At 36.1% G+C, this 24414-nt stretch overlaps 1 protein-coding gene across 2 annotated transcripts in view; it reads left to right on the top strand.

Moving 5' to 3' along the window:
- Positions 1-1936: 1936 nt before the first annotated feature.
- Positions 1937-24414, top strand: part of LOC105834080 — a 134593-nt gene continuing 112115 nt past the window's right edge. The window contains exon 1 of one of the 2 annotated variants that reach the window (XM_012676303.3): positions 1937-2002. The gene's annotated coding sequence lies outside the window, so the exon portion shown is untranslated. The remainder of the gene's footprint in view (positions 2003-24414) is intronic. The other variant, XM_012676300.3, reaches the window with a different exon arrangement.

The following is a 24414-nucleotide window of genomic DNA, read 5'->3' as shown; positions in this document are numbered from 1 at the left end:
GGAAATCCCGAGTTGTGTTACGGGATCCATTTTCTCGGCGCGAGACAGATAAGCTCGCTTCGCATAACTATCCTTTATTGTCCCGATTGGGTGATTAAGAATTTCATTTTGCAATGAAGCCCGCGCGTACCCTTCGGATTTGGGCGAGCTAAACCGCCCTTGAAACCCCCTTAAACTCGATTTCAAGGATTTCATCAGGCAATCAAAACTTCGGCATCGCCCACATCGTCAATTTTCGAATAAGAGCCTCGGAATATATGAAACACTCCACGCTCGGAATTTTCGAGTCTTATTTTAGATGGTTCCTTTAATCAATATGGACCTAATTTTTTTCGATAAGATAAGACGCGGGAATATAGCCAACGCTTAAGGAGCGAAACTTCGTAATCGAATAAACTTCGTATCTGTGATGTATCGGCTCAATTACTGAGGTACATAATCTCAATAAAAAAGTTACGGCAAAATCTCACTTTTACGGCTTTCCCTAATCGGGTTCCAAATTTATTACAGAATATAATGTCATTAAAATCGAAATCCTTAATAAATAATATATATATATATATGTACGTAAAACGGTTACATTATGTAATACTATTTACAGGATGATGTTAAATATATGTTCGACAAAACAATCATTTGATTGCAATAATTCCGTATCCTTTTGAACTCTGTAAATCGTAATAAATAAAAAGCAAGTGTAAATACGGGTACCAGGTCGTCGTATTAATTAATTGTCGATGTAGCACTCATGATATATTTCAGATGAATTGTGCGCGATGTAGGCGTAGACAGCGAACGCAATATTGCTCGGCGAATGCGATATCGTTGTACAATTGATGATCAAATATTTGCTTACTTTACGCAATATTAACCCTTTACCAGAATTCTCTTTCGATCTGTTGGAAGTTAAATGAATTCATTTTTCGCTTACCGTGGCTAAATAAGAGTACGGGAGAAAGACAGAAAGAGAGATTAATATGACGTGCAGTATACACAGACAATCGGAGAATATGAAATATTTTATGACATTAAAAACAGGGTAGATCCCTCGAGGAGTCGTTGCAGCGAGTTTGCGGTATAATTTCTAATACCGTGCGCACCACTCACACGAATGATAGAATATGATGAAAACATATTTGCGTTGTGTCATAGCGCAAGTTTATATTTCAATCATTGAAAATCATACGCGTACCGAGCCGTATATAATTCTATCCAATCAACGATACGTATTGTCACGGAAGTCCATCCGCACGGTCGTAATAGTTGTTTTTCATTGGTGTTGTGCACAGAAATTTTATTTTACGTTTAAATATCTCGTATGGTAAACATGGTCGACAAAATACATTTTCGCAAACGGGGGTTCAAATGGAAATGAATTTCTAAATGTAAACTTTCTCTCTCGAAGAACGGAAGCGTACAGAGCGACATGGAAATAAATGACATGTTCATAATCCTGAGACTAAACCCGACTAATTCCCGCGCATTGCGATTCAATTGAAGTCTCCCTTGAGAGACGGACTCTCGTACGAAATTTCACCGAAAACAAATCGACCGCCCCTATCCCCCTTCACCCCCCCCCGGCCAAAAAAAACATATTTTTGTCTTGACGCGCGAAACATTTATTTGTATGTCACGTTATATGCCGCCGCCGTTGCAAGACCGAACCCCTCGTTCCGTTTTCCCAGCCACCACATCCACCTATCACTCCTGAGGAGAGCCTCATCCCTTCGTCGGCCTCCAGCCACCCTTGCCAACCGCTCCCGCCGTGCAGCCCACGTTCGACCCCCCGCGCGACCCGCGCCCGCTCTCTCCCTCCCTCTCTCTCTCTCTCTCTCTCTCTCTCTCTCTAGCCGTGTGTACACGTAAACGCAGAGGGGATGGAAAGCACGTCTGCGCGATGAGGACCGGGACAGGAGTGAGCCTCTTTCGCGGGGGATCCGACGTGCTTTTCCACCCTCGGCGACGACAGTCCTGCCGCACCGCCAAAACGTACTACACAATCGTGAGTAAATTTGCACACTCGCTGATCTCTCGCTCATTCCTTCCGCTCTTGTCTCTCTCTTTCTTTCTTTCCCCCCTTTCCTACCTCTTTCTCTCACTCTCGCCGTCTTCCGTTTACAGCGGCTCCTCGGCGGTATCTCTTTATTTTCTCTCGTCTCCTTCCACCACTCACGACTTTCTTTTTCTCATTCTTCTCTTCGCGCGTCTCTCTTTCTTCACTTTGCGCCTTTTATCTCTCTATTCATCGTCGCGATTTTACACCCAGTGTTCCGGGGAAGGAAGGTCTCGTGGTACGCGCCGGCTGAGTTTTCCACCGTTTTCCGTTTGCGCGCCGGACCGGAAGACGTGTCGGGTGAAACGCGCCCCGTGTCGTTCGGCTGTCATGAATAACGGGGGACGATTGTGAAGAACGACCTTAGAAGGGCGCCGGTAATGTGCGAGTTTTAAAGCTTTTCATTTCCTCGGTTCCAGATTTACCGCTGTAAATCTTACCGGAATAATCTACGAGTTTACACTGAATCGCGAGATATCACGCGGAACGGTCTCACGTTATTTGCCATCATTATAAAGTAGAAATGACTTTGGACCTTGAGGGGAAAGGTGACTTTAGAGAAACAAGATTAAGGCAGCGTATAACGTGCCAGTCGTAAAGCTTCGTTTCTTTGTTCAGGACTTCGGACTGCTGCAACTTTTTATCGGTGACAAGTCGTTCCCTTGATCGCTGAAGCGGCCTTATAGTTAAGTGCTGTATAAAAATACTTTTATATCATTTACTATTGTATATAAGAGGTGATTCTTTTAAGATTTGCGTAAGTTGCGTCTATTTATTACTTCTAATTTAATCGCCAATATATTTGCATTTCTATAAAAAAAAAGTGTTTCTCGGAATAATTATTTGCAAATAAAAAAAAAAGGAATGGAATTTTTTTCTATCCTTTTCACCTTGCTCGTCATATAATACGTTAAATCGTCTTACTTAACATTCTTACGTTTATTCGCTTAATTTAAGAATTCAATTGTTCGCTAAACTGGAAGATGCTAGATAGACGAAGTTTTGTGAAGTTTATTGCTTCAAATAAAATAAATAATTTTGAAGATTTACAGAAAATAAATCTTCTTTTAAGTAAAGCTTATTCGATAAAATAAATTAGAAATATCTTTCTAAATCACGACGATGGACGTACACGGAGTTTGTAGATCTTAAGATGCTATCGATCGCGCTGTTATCCGGTAAGCTAAACTCAAGCGAAGTTAGCAATAAAGTCTTCGTGGAAATATTTTCAAACTTGAGTAACCATCGTAAACTTTACATTAGAAACAGTTACCTGTACCTGTACGTTTGAACGATTTTCCACAGCTCATCTATTCCTCTCCAAAAATTACCTCAAAATGTACAGAATATCCAATTTACGTTCTTGCAGCACCGCATATTTCAATTACTTTTTCTAAAAATGTAGCAAAAGCAAAAAAAAATCAAATCACGAAAAATATAAAACGTCAAATATAAAATGTAAAATGTAAAATTCGTAACATAAAAAAAGTCACGAGTCAAACGAGATTTCACTTCGGTACGCATGTTACGTTCCGCGGCAGGATCGTGTCGCGTGAATGATTTGGTCAATTATAACAGTGCAGGATCATCGTGGATTGTATTGCTGCGCTATGGCGACAGTATCGCGTCGCGTTTATCGACAGTGAAGAAATAAGGATTTCCGCTCCGACAGGTGCGGTCACAGTTGTCGGAGGTTCCGAACGATCAAGGAAACGAAGTTAAGACGAACGCGAGATTACGTTACGATCCGTACCTCGGATCCGTATTTCCTCCCTTTCCTTTCTCGTCGCAGAAAAAAACGATCTGACCGCCTACCACGAGTCCTACTTCCGTTAAAATTCATAAGATCTATTTATGTATACAATTTGTTAAAATTCATAAGAACATCTTTATGCATTATGTGAGCGAAATATTAACAGAGTGTCCCAAAACCGTCGAATGTCCTTTGAAATAATAATTTTTTGGTTTTGCAAACAGAAATCGATTCTTTTGAAACGAGAACACCAAGAAAATTGCTTATTAACAATTTTTAATATTGTATATTTTTCTGAATTTTTAATTAAAGTTTTATATTAAAAAGTAAAGTATATTTTAAATTCTAAAATTAAAAATATATGATTCTGTAATACAGCTTTTTCACTTAAAAATTTAATTAAAATGTTTTACATTTTTATTAATTAAAATTTAACTTAAAAAGATATTAATAAAACGTCTGATTTTTGGGACACCCTAGATATACAAATCGAAAGCTTGACTACCCTTCATAATATGTTGTTCCCCTGAGTATGTATATCTAGATGTGAATCACATGGTAAATATCCAAGCACCAAATCCCACTTATGTATGCAGTCGTTATAGTTATTCTAAAAAAGCAAAATATCTATCTCGTTAAACTGTCAGATATATAATCCGCATAGCCCACACGTAAACAATATTTATTATTTCATATATGTAAAAAATCTAAAATTCTAAAATTTCGAAGATGAGACATCTGTAATTATATTATTAACTGTCAACTATTATGATCGGAGCAAAGTAATTACGTTATATATGAAACCAAATGGACCATAAACGAAGGAATGGTGTCGTATTCTGTGTTAATTGCTTTCAATAATGCGTCTTCACGGCGAATTAGACGAAAAATAGGCCACGCATGAATTAGGAAAAGAAACTGGGAAAAAACACAATAAACAAAAAAAGATTTTAATGCCGGTATAAAATATGTTGGGATCGGGTTCGACATCATCATAATAATTGGGGGTTAAAACACACACACAATTGTCCATAGGCGATTGCTAATTCTGAATCTACCTTCTGTAACGAACAATTGATTACACGCGTATCAGCTCGGATAGAATATCACGGAATATTGCGGCAGGTTGATATAATATGCGTCTGTACACAAAACACGATATAGATTATCGATAATAATTGTTCGGCGAAAATTCATTGACGCAGGGGGAACTTTATGTGAGGGTTAAGCTAATAATATATACAACGTAATAACATATTCTCATCGCTAGGACTTTATAAAAGATCATTCAAGTGTTCGTTATTTTGATCAGCCTTAGCACTTCGCTATAAAATCACAGACCGCCTCGTTCCAAACCGTTACTTGAAGATCTTATCTTATAAGATATAATTGTGTGATTTAGCAATCGATATTTATTTTAATTTCATATTAAAATTATGCACCTTATCTTTAACGTAAATAATTAACCTTTCATTACTATATCGTAACGATTAATCTATTTATACATGCGCCTCAACAGATATTTGATATAATTTATCTTATCACTAGTTGGGGAAAATATCAATGTTGTTACTTTTTAATCGTTATAAAAATGGGTAAAAAAATATTTTGCATAAAAATATTGGAGAAATGAAAGTTAAGTAAAAATTTTATTCCACATTTTGTATGATATCTGTTATATAAATATTTTTAATAATAATAAGTTAAACATTCGACCGATAAATGACATAAATATTTCTCTTACTGCGTTGCAGCAGTTGGAAATTAATAGGAATACTTTTGCATTAATGTTTTTTGAAGATTTTATCTTTCTGACGACACGATTCTAGAATTAGGCAATTCGTTGCTGATAATTGGCGGAAATAAGAAACAAATGTAATTGCGATTCAAACGACGAAATTGATATCAATTTTTCTACGTAACATTGTATCGCGGAGAGTGACGCGGAGAGTAATACCGAGTAAACAAGATCAAAATGATGGACTTTATATCCTCAAAACGGATGAAACAGTGACTCTGTCGATTCGCTCGCGATTTGTTCGGTTTATCGCCGTTTGATCCGGATCTCCCAATGCAGGTCGTGTATTTCCATCGACGGCGCAATTACTATAACTGCGTGCTATTTTTAAAGCTCGGCTACTTATATTGTTCGAGAGCAATGTATAGATAATAAAAAACGTTGCTGCTGCGGCTACTGCTGCTGCTGACGACGACGACGACGAGGACGACAATGATGACGACGTACGCTGCTATGCGCGGTGTATATAACGGATCAGTATCGCAATAACTTGCCAATATTGACTCGATATTTCCGTGATGCATCGCCGGCTCTCCATATCAATACGCAAAATCGCGGACAAATATTGACTGGAAAATATTATGTCGTCATAGTCGGTTAGGTGACTTTATTGATAGATGAGCAGTTGGGTAAATAAGGATAACGTAATGTCTTTCTCTCTCTCTCTCTCTCTCTCTCTCTCTCTCTCTCTCTCTCTCTCTCGGACGCATCTCTCTTCGAATATTTCTGCCCCTCCTTCTTCATCCCTCCAATGAGTGATTACGGAGCGCCTAGATCGATGTAGCTTATTTCGGAGGATAACGTAAAAAAAAAGAAAAAGTTGTCCGCTGAAAATATGCGACGGAATACTTTATGGAATCTCTCGTACATGTCGCTTTTGGGATAAATAATTCACACTAAGAGCCGGAAACTTGAAGCGTAAATTTGGAGAAGTTTGTAAAAAAGTTTGTTTCTTAAAATTTATCGCCTTCACGGCACGTTGCTCATCGAGGAAGCCACTTGATCGCTCTTGTCAGTCACTTCACGTTGCGGAAGGGTAGATGAGGAAAGGATGGAAAAGTGCAATTTATGACGCTTCTCCTGTTTTTTTTTTTTTTTTTTTTTTTATTGTTGCGCTCTACCTCCCTTCATTATTTCTCGTCTGAGTGCTTACGCGAGAGCGCGTAGATAGCATCTCGCGCGGACCGACGGCGTCGGAGTCTGCCGAATCAGCCGCGACAAGAGCCCGGCACGTGTCACTCGTTAAATTCGTTCCGGCAGATAAACAGAAATCTACGACTGAGAGAGGAAGAGGGAAGGGGGGAGGGGAGTGGGGTTAGAGACGGAGGAAGGAAATATACCGATCGCGAGGTACAGGGCGCGTGGGGTACATCGTCAATTTATTCCTTGCTGGCCTGCTGCATCCTTTTGCAGTGCCGCCGTCGGTCCTCTCGCAGGCTCCCCCGAGTCTCGAGGCAAGGGTCCTCGTTGAATATAAATTTAAGGATTAGTCTGACGAAAACGACGAAAAAGGCGATGTTTTAGAGTTGGGACAAGTTAAGCCGGGGGCACACAGACATTTCTGAATATGGAAATATCGATCTAGACGGCTACAAAGAGTAATGCCTCTGTAAATGGGAGACGCCGGGAAATCTGTCTGAAGGGAGGTCACGTTACATTTGCGCAGAGATTTTTCATAGACGAGGTAAACGAGGTGCTATTCTTACTGCTGCGAGGTATGATGTATGACTCCTGCGTGGCATAGTGTCGATCACATTATGGATTCTGTCACGTTTGCTCATAAATTATGCCTCGCGTATTGTATAGATTTTTTTAAAGGCGCGCACCCCTCCCGCTACCCCTCACCCCGTTCGTTAATCAACATCTGCATCATTCGAGTGACGCTTTCGTCGCAGTGTACGTATTCTCTTTTTGCGACGGGTTATATTTACTTTCACACAATGAAATAATATTAATTAAACTTATTCTTTTCAGTGCGCGAAAATACTGGCGGAAACGAAAGAATCGTAAATTATATATGACGCAAAGAGTGAAAAATAAAATTATTTCGGAATAATTTATTGCGAGTCATTGCAAATGGCAGCGAGTGCCCGAGATGCATTTCCGGCGGCGCAAAAGTTTGTGTCCTAAAAATTCTCGTGTGTGTATAAAAGGTATTGTGCTGTATCGACCTATTTTCGTTTTTCATATAAAATATTAACAATTAGCACGAAACATTTTTCAATTTTTTCTTGTATGAAGGATGCATAATTCAGCCGTGAACGCGGAAAAAGTATGAAATGTAAAAACACATCTTCAAGATTTCTGAAAAATCTATGTGTAACACGGATGTGACATTACAAAATATTAAGATAGATAAAATTTTTTAATTTTAAGATAATTAAATATTTAATAAACGTCACACAAAGAAGAGATGCCAATTAAAAACGTTGTATAAAAGTAAAAATCTTTACATCCATATACATAAATCATTACTTAAACGATCATTTTTGATTATGCTACGAATTAATTATTACAAAATATGAAAAAGTACGAAACAGTATTAAAAAAAAAAAAAATTCCGTTTGACATATCGTGAAGTTTATTGAAATCGAGAAAAAGACAGTTGTGCGTTCTCGTAACAGAGTTTTCCCCTAGCGTGTAAATCTGTGCGATATCCAAAGGCACTTTATACCTGGCGAGACGAACTCGATTTACTGAGAGCGAAGTTGCGTTATACGCAGGTGTCGCATCCGGCGGTGGTCCGGCCGAAGTATTGTACGCCGTGCAAAGGCAAAAGCGAATTGCGCCCAGATTTCGCTTCGGTATCGACCGCTTAGGCTCGTCACTACAATCCGCCACTATTGCAGATCCCGGTTATGCAACAGTGGTGTTTGCGATGCGACAGCTTCGGTGCTCACGAGCGTTCGTATACGCGGATCGGCGGCATAAAGGATGGCATGGAGCATAATGAAACGCGCGTTTCTACACGCGGGATTCGTATTGTAACGCCGCTTGCGTATGACGGCAATCAGCAATCGTAATCGTAATGCATTAACAATTAACTCAAAGCGCGATCCCGCTTGATTAAAATGAATAGCAGTCGCATAAATCGACCAAGGCTTCGTAATCGCTAATCACGGTGTAGCTAGATTGTCTTTTGTCTGACTGTGAATACGCCGATTGTAATTTGACGGTGTATTATCGCGAATTTCGAGAGCGCGCTGTAGCTCTCGCGAATCCCGCATCAATTTCTTTTTTTCTCCAATATCTGTCTTATGACGTTCGGCGCGTTATCCTTCGCGGGCGCCGCATAAAGGGAACCCATCTTTCGGAAAATAACGAATTACGGGCATTTATGTAACGCGGATGCCACACGCGAGGGCGCGAAGTGCGTTTTCTTTGATCGACGATGCGATATCAAAGCTCCGTGCCTCCGAAGCGTGGACCTCGTTATCACGACGACGTAAACACACACACACACACACATACACCTTACACCTCGGTATTCTCTCGAGGTCGTTCTAGCTGTGCATTATGCTGAGTAGCAGCATACAGCCGTGATAATGTACGTACATCTACGACGTTTCTAAGAGAAATAGAGAACCGAAGTAAATACGGGAACTTACAATTAGATTTTGCGGAGCTACAATAAGCCGTAAAGAGAGAAAACGGCTTAAAAAAAACAAAAAAAAAACAAAAAAAAAACACGGCAAAGTAATTGGATTTAATAGTTAAACGCGTAATTAAAATAATTGCTCTTTCTTTCCCTCTTCTTCGACAAAGTGTCTTCATGCTGCTCTTGGAGTGATACGAAACGCCAGCGATTTATATTGCCAGTGTGACGTTTCATTACTTTGTCAGAGAAAAAAGTATAAATTTCAACGGTCCTTCGCCACCAGTCGAAATCCAAATTCACGGGAATTTCGTTGTTTCGGCAAGAAGAGAAGCGGACTACATTTAGATGGGATTTCAGATTAACGTAAATTCGATCGATCGGGGGACTCGGGATGCTTAACTAGCGCAAAGTTTTTCAATCAACCGTGTAATCTCCACATGTTCGATTGTTACACGGCCTTCGAAGCGGGCGCGAAGGTGCAATTCGCCAGTAAATGTTTACCTTTTCCCATCGAGTGTGAGTACAATTCGCCATTTAAATTCCAAAAAATACATGGATCGCGCTAAAAATTTCTATTATCGGAGGAGCGATACACTTCATATGTATGTCGCGCGCAAGTTCGATATTTCACTTTATTACAACATACTGTGACCATCCTCGCGTGGAAAAAAATGTCGTTTCTGAATTTTTCTCATTTCTTCTTTTTTTTTTGCGACAAATATTCCTACATCTCGCAATAAATAAATTATCCGATTGAGCCAAGTGGATGCAGCGAATCGCTGAAAATCGCGCGAGTCGCTCAATGCGCCACCGGTGAAACGTAAAATCGTAAAGGCGGGATTGTTTGTTTCTACAATTCGTTTTTACAACTCTGTAATTAATCGAAAATTAATTGCTTTTGCTAATGGGTCGCTTAAATAACGGGATAAATGAGCGAAATGGAGGTGGCAGAAGGAATTCCACTGTGCCACTTGTTGTTCCGACCAGCCGCGGAGAACTAGAACGTTTTAATTAGTGTGTGCACGTGTCTAGTAACGAAGTTGTCCCGCCGTTTAACAGGTGCGCGTAAATGCGTGTGCACACGTATACATGTGTGCATGCCCGTGATAGGCATTGACATTTCTCCGCTACGTTACACGCTAAAAAAGTTCGTAAATGCACTACCAACACGTAGGCGACGGCCGCCGGGGATTTATGCGTTTATAGAGGGAGTAATTAACGTAAGACGTAAGCCCACCCATCGTTTTACGCGCATTTCTTTTATGCATCGTTTACGAAAAGCTTTACAAGGTAAAGAGTATATAGTCGTATTAAATAGAACTTTAAAATAGCGGTATAATTTAATGAATATAAAACTTAGTATGCCACGAAACTCTCGTGCGTTATAATTATCTTATCCTGACGATATCGAGTTTTAAATCCTTGTTTTCATCACAATGTAAGTACACAATGAAAATATGTGGAAGAAGCTCGCATTAAATATTTTTCTAGAAACGTTCGATATTGAATATTTTTCTTCAGAGCGCCATGCGTCTGTTATTCGGTGCCCGATGTGTTTGAAATTTTTTTTGCTATCCGCAAAAATCTGTATCTTCTCATTTTTCCAGTCTGTCAATCAATATCTTGTCCGGATCGGCCGAAAAATCCGCAAGATGAATATTTTCAATATGAATGCCTTTAATTATTACTATTGAATAGAAACGAGAAGGTTTTAGCGGGTACATGACGTGCGAGACGCGTTAATGAACTGTCACAATGTAATTTCGGGCGCTGGCGAAACGGCACATTATTTCCGCTATTGCAAATGGAAGCGGCAGTTGCAGAGGGTGCGGCAGTCACAGGCTGTTTTTTTTATTATTTTTGTAAAACGGCAATACCGATATTTCACGACACACAAACACGCACGCGCGTTCATTTTAATATGTTAATGCGCGAGCAAAATGAATTTTATTGCGACAGCGGCCGCACGGATTTACATCGTGCAAAACGAACGCTTATTGGCTCTGGGCAAATTGACGGCGGTAATCGCATGACATTGTGATTGGAGATTGTCAACGTGTCAGTAATGGGTGTTCTCGAAACGTTTATTTGTCGCATTTGCGCGCGATCGTCGCGCTGTCAGTAGCAATTAATCACCTCGCATCAGCCAGATTCAGGCGGGAATCATGCGTAATTATAAGAGAATTTGCTACAACTCCCTCGTAATAATCGTTACAGCGCCGTTAACGTAAACATATTTCGCCCTTCAGACTCTAATCCTGAAAATATCGTACAAGAAAAAATCATTATAAAAGAGATATACTAATTTATTAAACAAAAAAAAAGGAAAAATAGTGAAAAATATAATTTTTACAAAATTATATGTAAGTATCCAAGATGCGCGCGTTGTGTACAGAGTTGCTGAATTATTTATATCTTCCTTCATGTATGAATTCTCAAGTTAATTTGGAATCGCTCTCCTCTCGGCGAAAATTTAATCCGATTGACATCTTTCCTTTATAATAATTTAATATTTAATTTAATATTAATATTTAATTTACTCCTCCCGCCGTTAAATTCTATAATTAAATTCGCGAAAATCGATAACCGCAAGTCATTATAAAATTACTCTCATTTATTCGCTTCTTTATCGATTAAATTTACGAATTTATTAGCCCGTAGCTTATAAAGCACAATTAGTTTATTTATAGGCGTGTGTAATTTGTTTCCACATTAATTATAAATTATTAGTGGATTGCAAGGACGGTCTAACAATTCCAGGGCAACTTCGTTAATTTACGACACCGTAAATACGTGCTAAGCGATAGGACATTATTTCTTTTTCTGCGACGCGTGCAAACAACGTCGAACAAATGTCGATGAAAATTATCGCGCCATTAGTACGAAAACGAGATAGACACGTAATCACCCGCTGCAGTTTCTCTATAAATTAAGGACGTGCGCTCCTCATTCGGCTTATCGTTTTCCCGGCTCTTTTCGCGCGTCGGAAAGCGGGAGAGCGAGGATTTTATAATTATCACCGCCGCGGTGTTTTATCAAAGCGCGTTCTCGCCGGTATTGACTGCATGCCTGCTAGTCCATCACCGTTAAACCCATTAATTGACGCTAAGTAGGTTGGATGAGCGGCGCTGCAACAAGACGAAATAAAGTTGTCCCGCGCAACCTGTGATCCTTCTTTTTTTTTTCCTTCCCTTTCGGCTCGCTTTATTACCGCCGCCGTTCTCTCGTGCCATTACGAATCATTCTCGTTGATCGTTAACTGTCATCGTCCGCTTATTAATTCCAACGCGTCCACCAACACCGTAGATAAATCGCATTACCTCTCGTTATTCGATTAGTGTGCTCTGCGCGGTTAATTAACGACCATCGAGTTACGGAAGAAAAAGAATCGGGCAGATCCGAGGAAAATCTCATAAAGCCGAAACGTGCCAGTGATCACGATATGTAATTCACGAGAGATGCGATTCAAGTTGTTTTTTTTTCTCTCGCCACTTTTCGTGATAATTAAAACGGCCGGTGTAAAAAATTTAGGTCAAATAGCTGCTGCTCGTTATGATTAGTTTTATTAGTGATAAAATGTCAAACATTCTCAAAAAATTTCATAGATAAATGAATAAAAAATTTTAGCAGTAAAATTTATTATGCCTATAATGAATAAATTAAATATAGATTAAAATTTTAGATAGATTAAATAGATTAGTTTTATTTTCTAAATATTGAGAAGTTAAGTGCGCTTATTTTTATCCATCGTTCTCTAATAATATAAAAAGATTTTTCAACAAATATAATATAGTATATTCGATCGTTGTAGATATAAATAGAAATAAATTAACATTATGAGATTATCATTACAAAGTTTCGTAATGCGTAATAATAACTTTTATATTTTTTAATACCAATTTATCGTGCATAGCTTTGCAAATTTTGCACCATTATTTTTATGATTAATTAAAATATATATATTAAAGCTGAAAGTAATTATATCGTGCGCATGAGAGAGCGTGTAAAAAGAACAATTTCCTTCTTTTACTTAAAAGGAAATTTATCTTCATTATTATCTTTGTATATACAAGAGTGAGACATTAAATGAATTGAAAAAAATGCAAACGTATGAAATTTTCGAGAGCAAAATTAAATTACGATGACAAAGAGGAGGATTCAAAATAAACTGTAAAAAATAACTATTCATTTATAACATTAAATTAATAAAAAAACGTAACTAAAGGCATTATTTTTACACTTCATTTGATTCTTAATTTTTTTCAATTTATCAATCAGATGTCAAATTCTGAGTTTTTGTTAGTCAAGCACATATCGTGAAAAAATTAAAAAACGTAGAGCATATATAAATACTGAGAATATAAAATAAGGTACCTGTACCCAATATGGCCGTGTATTTAATTTGCATCACCTCCATTTTCAAAGTTACACAAAGAATTTCACAGATAACGCTAATATACGCTCAGAAAGTCGGTATGATGTATTTATGCTAGTTAATTACTCAATATCTCCTTTCTACGGCTTATAATCATACTTTATTCAAATTGTGTTCTTCTGAATCTAAAATTTCAGAGGTAAGTTTTTGCTTTATGTAACCATTATGTAACAATTATAAATATCCACAATTCATATTATTGTAGCTCTTTATTTATGCTTTTCAACACTGTGTTTATTTTAGGTTTTTATTAAAACATCTTGTTTATAATTAAAGAAAGAAGCTCTTTGTATTATGGCCAGATATACTATTAAAAACACAATATATCTTATTAATATACAAGAGAGTTAAGATTGTGTTTCTTTATTTAATGTTTACTTTTTGATATTGGTATTTCTTGTCTTTCTCTTATAATCAGTTACAGTTTTTTGACAGGTAAAAGTTAAGTTAACGCCCCTTGTAATAAATAAACATAGTTTTATTATGAATTTAATGAATAACTGTATGCGTAATTTTTACCATATGTTAATAAGTGCTTAATTAAATATGTTATTTTACATTTTTTCAAAATGTATACAAAAAAGAGGAAAATACATAGCTGGGCCACATTGGATATATATGTAATGGCTCAAGTGCTATCTTTTTTTTAAACCTTTACTGTACTTATATAAGTGCTATCTTTTTTTAATCTTTATTATACTTATATAAAGAATTGAAAATATTTCATAATTTTTTTTAGTTTTAGAAATGTTTCCTATTTTAAATCTGATCCTTATTTTTCAATTTCATATTCATCAAAAAATTAGAATAATCTCCGAAGCTTAGGAAGGCGTATTGGGTACAGATACCTTATTATTACAGGTATATTATTAAATTTATAATTGAAATATTATACAAGAAATTTTCTCTTTTTTTCTTTATTATATTTTTTTATTATAATAAATTTATTTTCAAAAAATGTTTAAACATAAAAAAATAAAGTTTCAGTACTGCAAATTGAAGTGAGTGAAAATGTTTGTTTGCTAGATCTTATATATTTCCGCGAAAAAGCGTGTGTGGATTTTATTACAGTGACCTCTTACTTAGAGTCACTGCAGTTATTTTCTTAATTACATTATTTGTTTTTTTGCTCTTCTTCAGACAGAAGAACCAACAGAGCGAAATAACTTCTTGTGCTTCGGAACTTGTTTTCTCATAGCATAACAAAATTCGAGAAGCCCGGTTGGCTTTCAATAGAACGTTGAAAGCACAAGAAAGGAGAAAACACCGATAAAGAGAAAAGAAATCGGAATCTTTCATGTCTATCTCGACAGTCGAGGGTTATTCTTTGAACTCGTGTTCTGATACTGATACACTTTCAATTCGCCAATTAATTGAGAACAATATAAAACGAAACAAACGGAATGCACTCAATCGCACATTTTTGTCATTTTAAGACTATCTCTCTAATTAAAGAAAAGAGAAGTTTTACAATAAATTGCTAGGGTAGGTCTTACTGTATCATGATAAAGATGTAGGGTACATCAGTAAATTAAAAACTATGATTATTCCAGTATATTATATCCAGTATATTTTTGAGACTATCATCTTTTAATGATATTCGACGAAACTAACGATTCGCGGGACGGCTCTACTACAATCCCTTGCTCGCTTTTATAAACAGAACGAAATTCCAGACGGTCGGAAATTCCATCAGTTCTGGAATGCAGAGGAGATACGTGCAGCTTGTCGAGCTATGCCAGACAGTTGTGTGTACTCGGTTTTTATATCTGCCGCTTAAGTCGGGAACTGTAATCACTTATTTCAGAGCTTGAAAGTAATGCGCTTTTTTCACAAAAATGCTGTTTTTTTTTATTATACTTTAATCTGCTTCGTGAAATATTAAAACAATTCTTGATGTACAATTTTTTCCTTAAATTATCGTGCAAAATTAATTCAAGCATTTTCAAATTTATTATGTAAAATGTTGATATAGTGAGTAAGTTACCGAGAAAAGTAAAGAAAAGGTGTTCTGCGTTCAAGAAACTATTGCAAGTACTGCATATTTTTAGAAACAAAAAATTGGCCAAGAAACTCAACTTCCAGTGTGCACGCATATTTTTGCAGATTCTACAAGTTGTGCGCGCATCCGGTGGATTACGCTTGCGATTCGCTTTGCATCGCTCGGAACGCGATTAAGTCCATGAAACTCACGGAAAGAACTTTGCAAAATCACGCGAGTAAAAAGGGAGTATAAACTTTGCTTTCTGTGCTCGACAAATATCGCGGCGATCTGTCAAGTACAGAAGGCAAACAATTAAACGGGGTACAATCGAGTTTTCGTGAAACCATAACGGAAAGGGAAACTACGGCGATATCGTATTTCTCTTTTTGTGACCATATGTGTGTGTGTGTGTGTGTGTGTGTGTGTGTGTGTGTGTGTGTGTTGCAATTATGTGCACGCGCAATTATAGGTCAGTGCAATTAATAACTGTTGCTCAACTGTTAAACACGCGGACGTGAAATTTTTAGTTTCGTTTTTTTCAATTTGTAAATATCAATTTTAATTGAAAAAAAAACATCGTACATTTTTTATAATCACGTATCGAGCGAACCATGTAGCTTAATGAGTTTTATGCACAAATGTTGTAAAATGCTTTTTATTACCGGAAAACTAACTCGGGAAATTAATAAATGCGCAAAATCGTTTACTGTTTTGAAAATATGAAATATTGATAATCTTGTGATTATTCGTTTAAATTTGACAGTGCCAGAAAGAAATTGTAACACTGCATGAATAATACGCAAAAATAATTTAGTTAGCTAGCAATAAATAAGACTAATTTTTACAGAATAAATTTCAAATATTCAGTACTTTTTTTATAAATTCATAATATATAATTAAAGAAATTTGGTATAAAAACTATTAACTAGCGATCTCTGTTCTAACGATATAAAAGTCTAAAAATAGTATAGCCAATAAGTAAAACTGATAATTAATTTTGACGCAAATCAATTGACCGCTATCAATTATGATTTGCGCAAATGGTAGTCGGCAACATCGTTAGCCGGTAGTTGCAACTGGGTGCAGCTACTATACGAAGAGCTCCGTATATGAGCGTCGCCGTTGCGTTCCGATACGTAAGTAATTAGATACTCCGTAGCGGGCGATCGCCGATGTTAAAGCGAGTGGACGGAGTGTATCGTGCGTATGCACAAAGTGTTACATTGGATATCTCTACGAGAGAGTATAGCGCTTGTGCGATTACATTTGCCGTCAGACGATCTATACCCATGCACGCTTTTGCATAGGTACACGGTTTGCTAAGACGTAATTATGCCGACAATATTCGAGCTCTAGCTGCCGAATTACCATTTTAACATCTCCCTTTCCAGATATTATGCGGTTCTTAGATTGAGACAATTGAACCGAAACGAGAGACAGAAGCTTTCGTTGAATGGATGCAGCTACATAACATAAATCGTATGAAAATTTCTTTTAATTTCTTTCATTCCAAGATCTGACCGTCCTGGTGACTTTATAATAAATCTTGAAGTGATCTAATATCTTGCGATCATTGAAGCTTTTTCCTGGTAATGGAAAATTTTTCTCAGAATTTTTATGTGAATTCAAACACTTTTCAGAAATTCTGAGAAAAATTCTCATTTTTCGCCTCAATTTTCAAGGTCTTGTCAAATTACAAAATTTCCTTCACATTGTGCAATATACATTTTTTTAATTTAATTTCTATATTTGTACATTTGTTAATATTATATGCTTATCAATAAGTTGTAATAAATTACAATTAAAGTATAACATATTTCGTAAACTTTTTATCGTACAAAAGATACACTACGTACCAAAATCTTCCAAACAATAATTATTTTTATAGTTAAATAAGAATTTGAAAGCGTGTTATCATAGTTTCGTAGTAAAGCATAAGCTTAACGAGAAAATGCCGCGCGATTTTTATCAAGTTTCTATTTCGAGTTGTATATATGTATACTTGATGTAATATTTCACTGGAGTATCCGGAAAGTTCACTGCATATCGCGCAACAATGATGTAACGGTGGCGGATAACCGCATGGAATATAACGTGAAATTGAGATAACAGCTTCTCATTGAATCGCTATCGCGCAAATGTGACGTTTAAACTACACGGTTAAGCAACGTGACGGCAAAAATGCAGTTGTATCATTAAGCGCTGGATTCAATTAGTCCTAAATTGATCGCTAAGACGAAACACGTTGAACGAACGTATAAATCAGCTCCACGTCAAGATTGACAAGTGATTGATGAATGCATTAGATAAGCCGTGTCATAAATCTTGTGATACAATTTTATCTTTCAGCTAATCAATGCAATGGGCTCGTCCTTATCATCCTTTATAAATACAACAAAATTGATAAAGTTACGTAGACATAAAATAATTACAAAATCTAAGCGAAAGCCAATTTTGTCAGATACGAAATATCGTCACGGGAATAGTGGTCTTTGTGTGGTGGGTCTCCTCGCTGACGTCAATCTTGTCAAAACTTTTATAAGTTTTCCACAAAATGAAAACTTCTGTCTTCACGCGAATCCTTATTTCACAATTTCGTTATGCGGAATCTATTTCTCCCTGAATAAAGGACACCGCGAATTTTCAGGCTTTCGGTATCCATTACGTTAAAACAGAAATCCTGGTTTAAAATATTGCTGCGGTTAAAGCACATTGTACATCACATCAAGGCAACTCCTTTACAATTCAATTGCCGTTATTCACCGGGGTAGTCGCTAAATTGAATAATTACCGTCAGTTTTTAGGCGTAACATGCAAACGTAATTAACGTCGCTGTAAAATCGCTCTCTCGGATTTTGCGGTAACCCTATTATTTCATGAATGCATGATTCGCGAAACATTTTTCATCGCAGCGATTGTATTGGGTTGCTTCATTAATGTGCGCGCGAACTTTACAAACAGAAATTAGATTTACAAATCAATCGCACTGCACGCTATAGATTACTCTTTATGTTTGCTTGTCTTTTATTTTTTGCAGAATATATATTATATATATATATATATATATATATATATATATATAATTATATATAATAAAAATATAATAATTTTTATTACATATACATTTATATACAATAAAAAAATTAAAAGAAAAAGTTAAATAATAAAAATCTAATTATAGTTCTTTTATAGAATTTTGTGGATTTTTTTGACGTCAATAACGTTACCAGTTAGCAAATAAGAGAAAGGAGATGATTGTTGAGTATTGAATCAAAAAGTTGTTTATTGTAAATTAAAGGTTTATAAAGATACTTTGTGCAATGTATCTGCTTGGTGATATCTGATATTCCTCCTCGATAATCCCAACCTTTTTTTTCGGTTCAGTTTTGGGTTAGTTCTATTCACATGCTTATTTGGAAAGCTTTTAGCTAAAGTAAAACGTATTAATTCCCCTTCCCTATTTATAAAAAAAAAGAAAGTTCTTTTATAAATAGTTATGTCATGAACATTTTACTTTAAAAAAATGTTATCCAATAACCCTCCCCCACCTACTAAAATCGTATCATCAATAATTCGACTTATCGCGGCGGTTGTATCTCATACTTCAACTGCTAATGTAGTCAAAAGTTGAATTTCCTAGATAACTCCACTTGGTTCTGCCAATTTACACCCTCCTCACCCTTCCGTTCCCTCTCACGCGACATCATTTGAATTGGATCGCTATCTCGCTACGTAAATGACATTTCCTTGAAACGCGCATTCACTTCGATCTTATCTTTTGCTTTTGTCTCGCGGCGCGCTAATGCAAATTCGTCCCGCGGGCGTTTACATTCATCTTACATAAATTCTCCACCTGGTTTCGCTTAGAATTTGAAACGAGCACCATCTGCGAATTGCTACTCAGACCAGAGATCTGTCTCTTTTTATCATCAACATTCAGAGCCGCGAACGTTCTATCATTTATAACAGGTAAGATTTGTTAAAATCTTCCGAAAGGGATTCCTATAATTCTATGAAATAATTCTTCCGCATTGTGAAGAATGTTTGTAACTCATGCATCACGTGTTTTTAAGCTAGGTTTTATTTAATTAAAAATAGACAGATGCATATTATCAAGATAATTCTTTCAAAAATTATAATTCAATTAATTTTTTTTACTTTTAATAACAAAAGAATTTGTATATTATTGCAAATGAAAGTAAAACATATATATCACAATAAAGCCTTAAAATAAGAGTATTTTTAAAAAATAAGGAAAAATCACCTTGGCTCGGTAGAAAATAGAAGTTATAATTAAAAATTCAAGTTTTTAAATTTAATTTCTTAATTACAAAGAGGGTAAAATCTGGCAAAAAACACATTAATTTTACGGTGCTTGTCTGAGCGAGATGAACAATCTCTCTATTTAATCCCGTATCCATTATAGCCCCTGTCTCCCTTATTTGACGAAAGACTCGCCTTCTTTGCGTAGGCACGAAACTCAATGTTTCCCCGAAGGGACGCGATTTACGAAAATTTCAGGTTCATTATGCCGGTCGAAAGGACTGATGGACGAGTCTCTCGACCACCGATTTATATCCCTGCTCCACTTATCGTATGTCGCAACGACACATTACGGTTCATAAATAATCTCATAAGCCCTTGGCCACCCGCCTTCTCAAACGTTTGCCATTGCAAAATTGCTGCCTTTGTTTCCTCTCGCCGCTCCGTGTACCTAGCCGGTAGCCCTACTGACGCCCACTCAAAATTATGCTATCGAATTAGACGCGCGGCTTTGGGCCCGCGGCGTTTGGAACCGACAAAGTTTCGTGGCTCCCTGCCCCTTCAGTGTATCCCGTCGGAGTGCACGTTATCGACTTTCTGAAAATAACTTAGGTCGACTGGAGGGCCTCGAGAAAATCGAGTTCCCTTCCCGTTGCCTTCACTCGGCTCTTTCGAAACACACGATGAAATATAAGAATAAGATATAAGGAATAAATATATTAAGAATCCGACGCACGGTAAACAGTGTATCGATATGCGAGCCACATGTTGGGGAGACTGATATCTTTAGTATTCTGATATCTTTAGTGTTCTTTATCTTCCAATCCATCACTGAATCAAACGGGTTAGATTCTTCGTCTCTTCCTAGTTATAATTACAGTGTTGTAACATATATTTAATGGGTCTTTAGTTCAGCTTTAAAAATAATAATTACAAAAATGCGATTCTCTTATTCTTCAAATAAATAAATTTTCTTCTTAAAAAATATTCATTTCTTGTATTTTTTAATACATTGATTGAATATATTGATTGCCTCATTAATGTTTGGAATTTATGTTGATTAGTTTGATGTACGATAATTTAGCAAACATTCTTATTTTTTATTACTTTTTATAATTTTCTATTTTTATTTATTTTAAATACATATATATAAATATATATCTTCTTTGGAAAATTTTTCGCAATCGTTTTAATGTAACGAGGTTGGCTTGCAAATCCTATCATAAATGTTACACCACAATTATACCTCGCGATTGTACTTATTCATTTCATTAGCTGGCATATTACGGTTGAATCATGTAGAAAATTTCGCTGTGAATTGTTACGAGCGTTCGATCGGGTATTCACGTAAGTCAGAACGATTGTACGTTGCCAGTCGCTAAGTGATTGTTGGCTTCGCTTCAATCTTCGGAAAGCCAAGGTACATTCACCATCTCTTTTTCCAATCCCCCCAGCACCACCTGTTGAGAGAGAAAAGTCGTTCTCGAGGCTCGTCGGTGCTCGAGTGTCAGTTACTTGAGATCGTGTCGGGAATATGACGTACAGAGTACTTCAAAGTTCCTCGGCTCTATCATAAGAAATTTTTCAGAAACCGATATATGTATAAAATGGGAACTATATTAATAAATTGCTAGAAATTAAGATCTTGTTACCGTAAAATCCGTTGTAATTAATTTAAAAGAATTAGTTATCTAAAGATTATGGAAAAATTTGTTTAAGGAGAACGGTCCTAAAGTTTAACGCGAGAAAAGGGTGAGTCTTTTGAACGCTCATGTAAAGTAATCCGCGAATCGCGGGAGAGATCTGCGTCTGACAATAGGATAGCATATTAGACTTTAACGCTGTGTCAAGTTTTTACACGGGAAGAAAATGTTCTCGTAAAAAAGTTTGAAATTTGGAGATGTTGTTTTCGCGCAGAGCTCGGATGTGGAGAGAGAAGTGTGTCAGGAAAGAGATCAGAATATCAATACAATGTGTTTAAATGTACACGCCGCACTTGACATTAACGTTAATTAAGTTGGAAACGTTAATTTAGCGGGACATAATTTCATAAATTCACGAGTTCTCTCTTAGAAAATTCCGCAATCCCGTAATTTCGTGGATCATTTCTATAAAGCTTCGTTGAAGTACCGTTCGTCATTGAGGTACGAACGTCACGACTTCATTCCAATATCGAATATTACGCTTTCACGTCGAGAAGTTCATTTAGAGATTTGTCGATAGCGTTTCAGATGATTAGAAAAAGATTACGGCGAAATGAGTCTTTTCTGTCTCCGCCTTCGCGTATGGTTTTCTCTTTCATATTGGTACTTCATTTCCACTAGAATTGGATGCTGTTTGCGGTTTGAGTAACCTTCAAAGAGTGCAGGTAAAAATGGCAGCGGGATTTATTGGCTATCGAAAATAAAAGCTATTATATATTCCTACTGTTTTAAATATTGATTACTTAGAGCATCAAAATAAAATTTATTATTTTAATTTTAGATAGATTAAAAAAAATCTTTCTAACAGCGTTAAAAATATTATTTATTGATTTCACTGATTAATATAATTGTTCAGTTATTTTATCAATTCCGTTTAATAATCTCAAAATAAAATAATGTTTATCAATATGTTATAACTATTAATACATTGGAAAAAAACGTTTCTATTAAATTTACAATAAAGTATTTTTCAATAAGATTAAAAAAATAGATTGTTAAGTTAATTAACAGCTGTGTAAATGTACGAAGAATTATTTCAATGTGTATCTTCTCAAATATACATATATGCGAATAAATATTATACATTTACTCGCATATTTCTCAAAATGCAAGTTTTTCCAATCGGATAAATTCTCTAGATCAATGATCCATCAAATCTTATCTTGCACGATGAACTTAAGCAAGATTTACCATTCACGCCAGCAAGCCCGGTATCTCAAAGGGAGTTAATCGCTCCGAAAATTTGGGTCTCCGCTTTATTCAATTTGCGCAGCCATCTAGATTACGCTGAAAATCGTCATGATCCCTGAAGAGACAGGTCTTTTCTCGACCCTCTGCCTTACTTTCTTCCCATTACCCACCATAGCTCAGATGTAAACGTACGTGATACTATTTAAATAATAGACTACAATCATGGAACATTTTAACTTTTGTACTTAATAAGTGTCAAATCCAATTATAATTGTTAAATTTGTACTACGGTCATAATTTTTAGTTCACTGGTTTTAAAGCAAATTAAAAGAGAACGCAATGAATAATTCAAAGTAGTAATTTTTTGGCAAAAAATATAAAATTTTTGAATATATATACATTTGCAAAATATTTTTTTTTGCAACAGATTCATATTTAAAAATGTGGATTCACCATGTAAAATCAAACGTGGTACAAGTTCGGAAAAATGTTCATCCATGCAATATTTTGATGTAATGTGATATATTGCGATCTGAGCGCAGCGAACAGACCGAACAAAATCCGCGAATGAAATTTATTTAGATAGTGATGTGCTCAATGTTTATATGTACACTTTATATTTGCGGGTCTCGTGCGATGCGTCTTTTTTTTCTGCAACATTCTATTATGTGAATTATTCATCGATAAATTGCAATTTTAATGAAATTGTCGTGTTTTTGAAAGTAAAGGATTTTCGTCGTTTCCGGAAGAGAGTTAATATGATACCGATAATTTAATTAAATTTCAAATTTGAATAACATTTATATAGAGCGTCACAAAAATTATTGAATGTTCTTGCGGCCGTACATATTAGTCAATAAATTTAAAGTTAATTTTTGTGTCCATAAAATTTTTATAAAAAAGTCTATATCGGTTAAATTAAATTTTTTAAATACTATCATTTTCGCCCGGAGATTTTCCCTAACGTATGGTGGAATTTTCGAAACGTTTATTGGTCTAATTTAATCAAAATGCGACACAGCAGAAGAACGAAATTTCGATAGTCGTACGTACGATTTTCCCAGATCCCAGGGAGAATTTCCGGGGGAGGGGGGGGGGTAGTAGTCAACATCACGTCCTGCCGGAAAGGGAAAGAATTTTTCCCTAAAAAGATTTTCCTTCAGAGGGTCCTGGATCGAAGGGTTAACCGAATATCGAATACGAGCACGTCCCTAGGGGAGAAACAATCACAGAGGAATTATTCCACCAGCCACTTTTATTGCCGCAAATATTTCACCCAGGGGAATCACCAATAGCGATATCGCAAATAATCTGGGTCAAAGTTCAGCGGCCGTAAATTTTGATTTCTGTACCAACACCCTTTTTACATAATGTTCAGAATAATCGGCTTTAAGTTTCAACAAATTTTTTTCAATTAATTCTAAATCCAGATTATCAACATATGAGAGAAAATGATACAGATTTTATTAAATTTTTAAGAAACAATTTTAAATACATTTTTGCATTTTAGTAAAAATTATATTACAACATATTTATTTTAAGTTAAATAACGAATACACTAGTAAGTACAATAATTGTAACAGCAGTTTTGATTGGCCGACGTAAAATCTCGGGTTCTGTATCTGATCGAAAAAGA

The sequence above is a fragment of the Monomorium pharaonis genome, chromosome 3, assembly GCF_013373865.1.
Source record: "Monomorium pharaonis isolate MP-MQ-018 chromosome 3, ASM1337386v2, whole genome shotgun sequence".
Classification (NCBI taxonomy): Eukaryota; Metazoa; Arthropoda; class Insecta; order Hymenoptera; family Formicidae; genus Monomorium; species Monomorium pharaonis.
The sequence above is the reverse complement of the archived record's forward strand: the minus strand, read 5'-3'. Positions and strand labels throughout refer to the sequence as shown.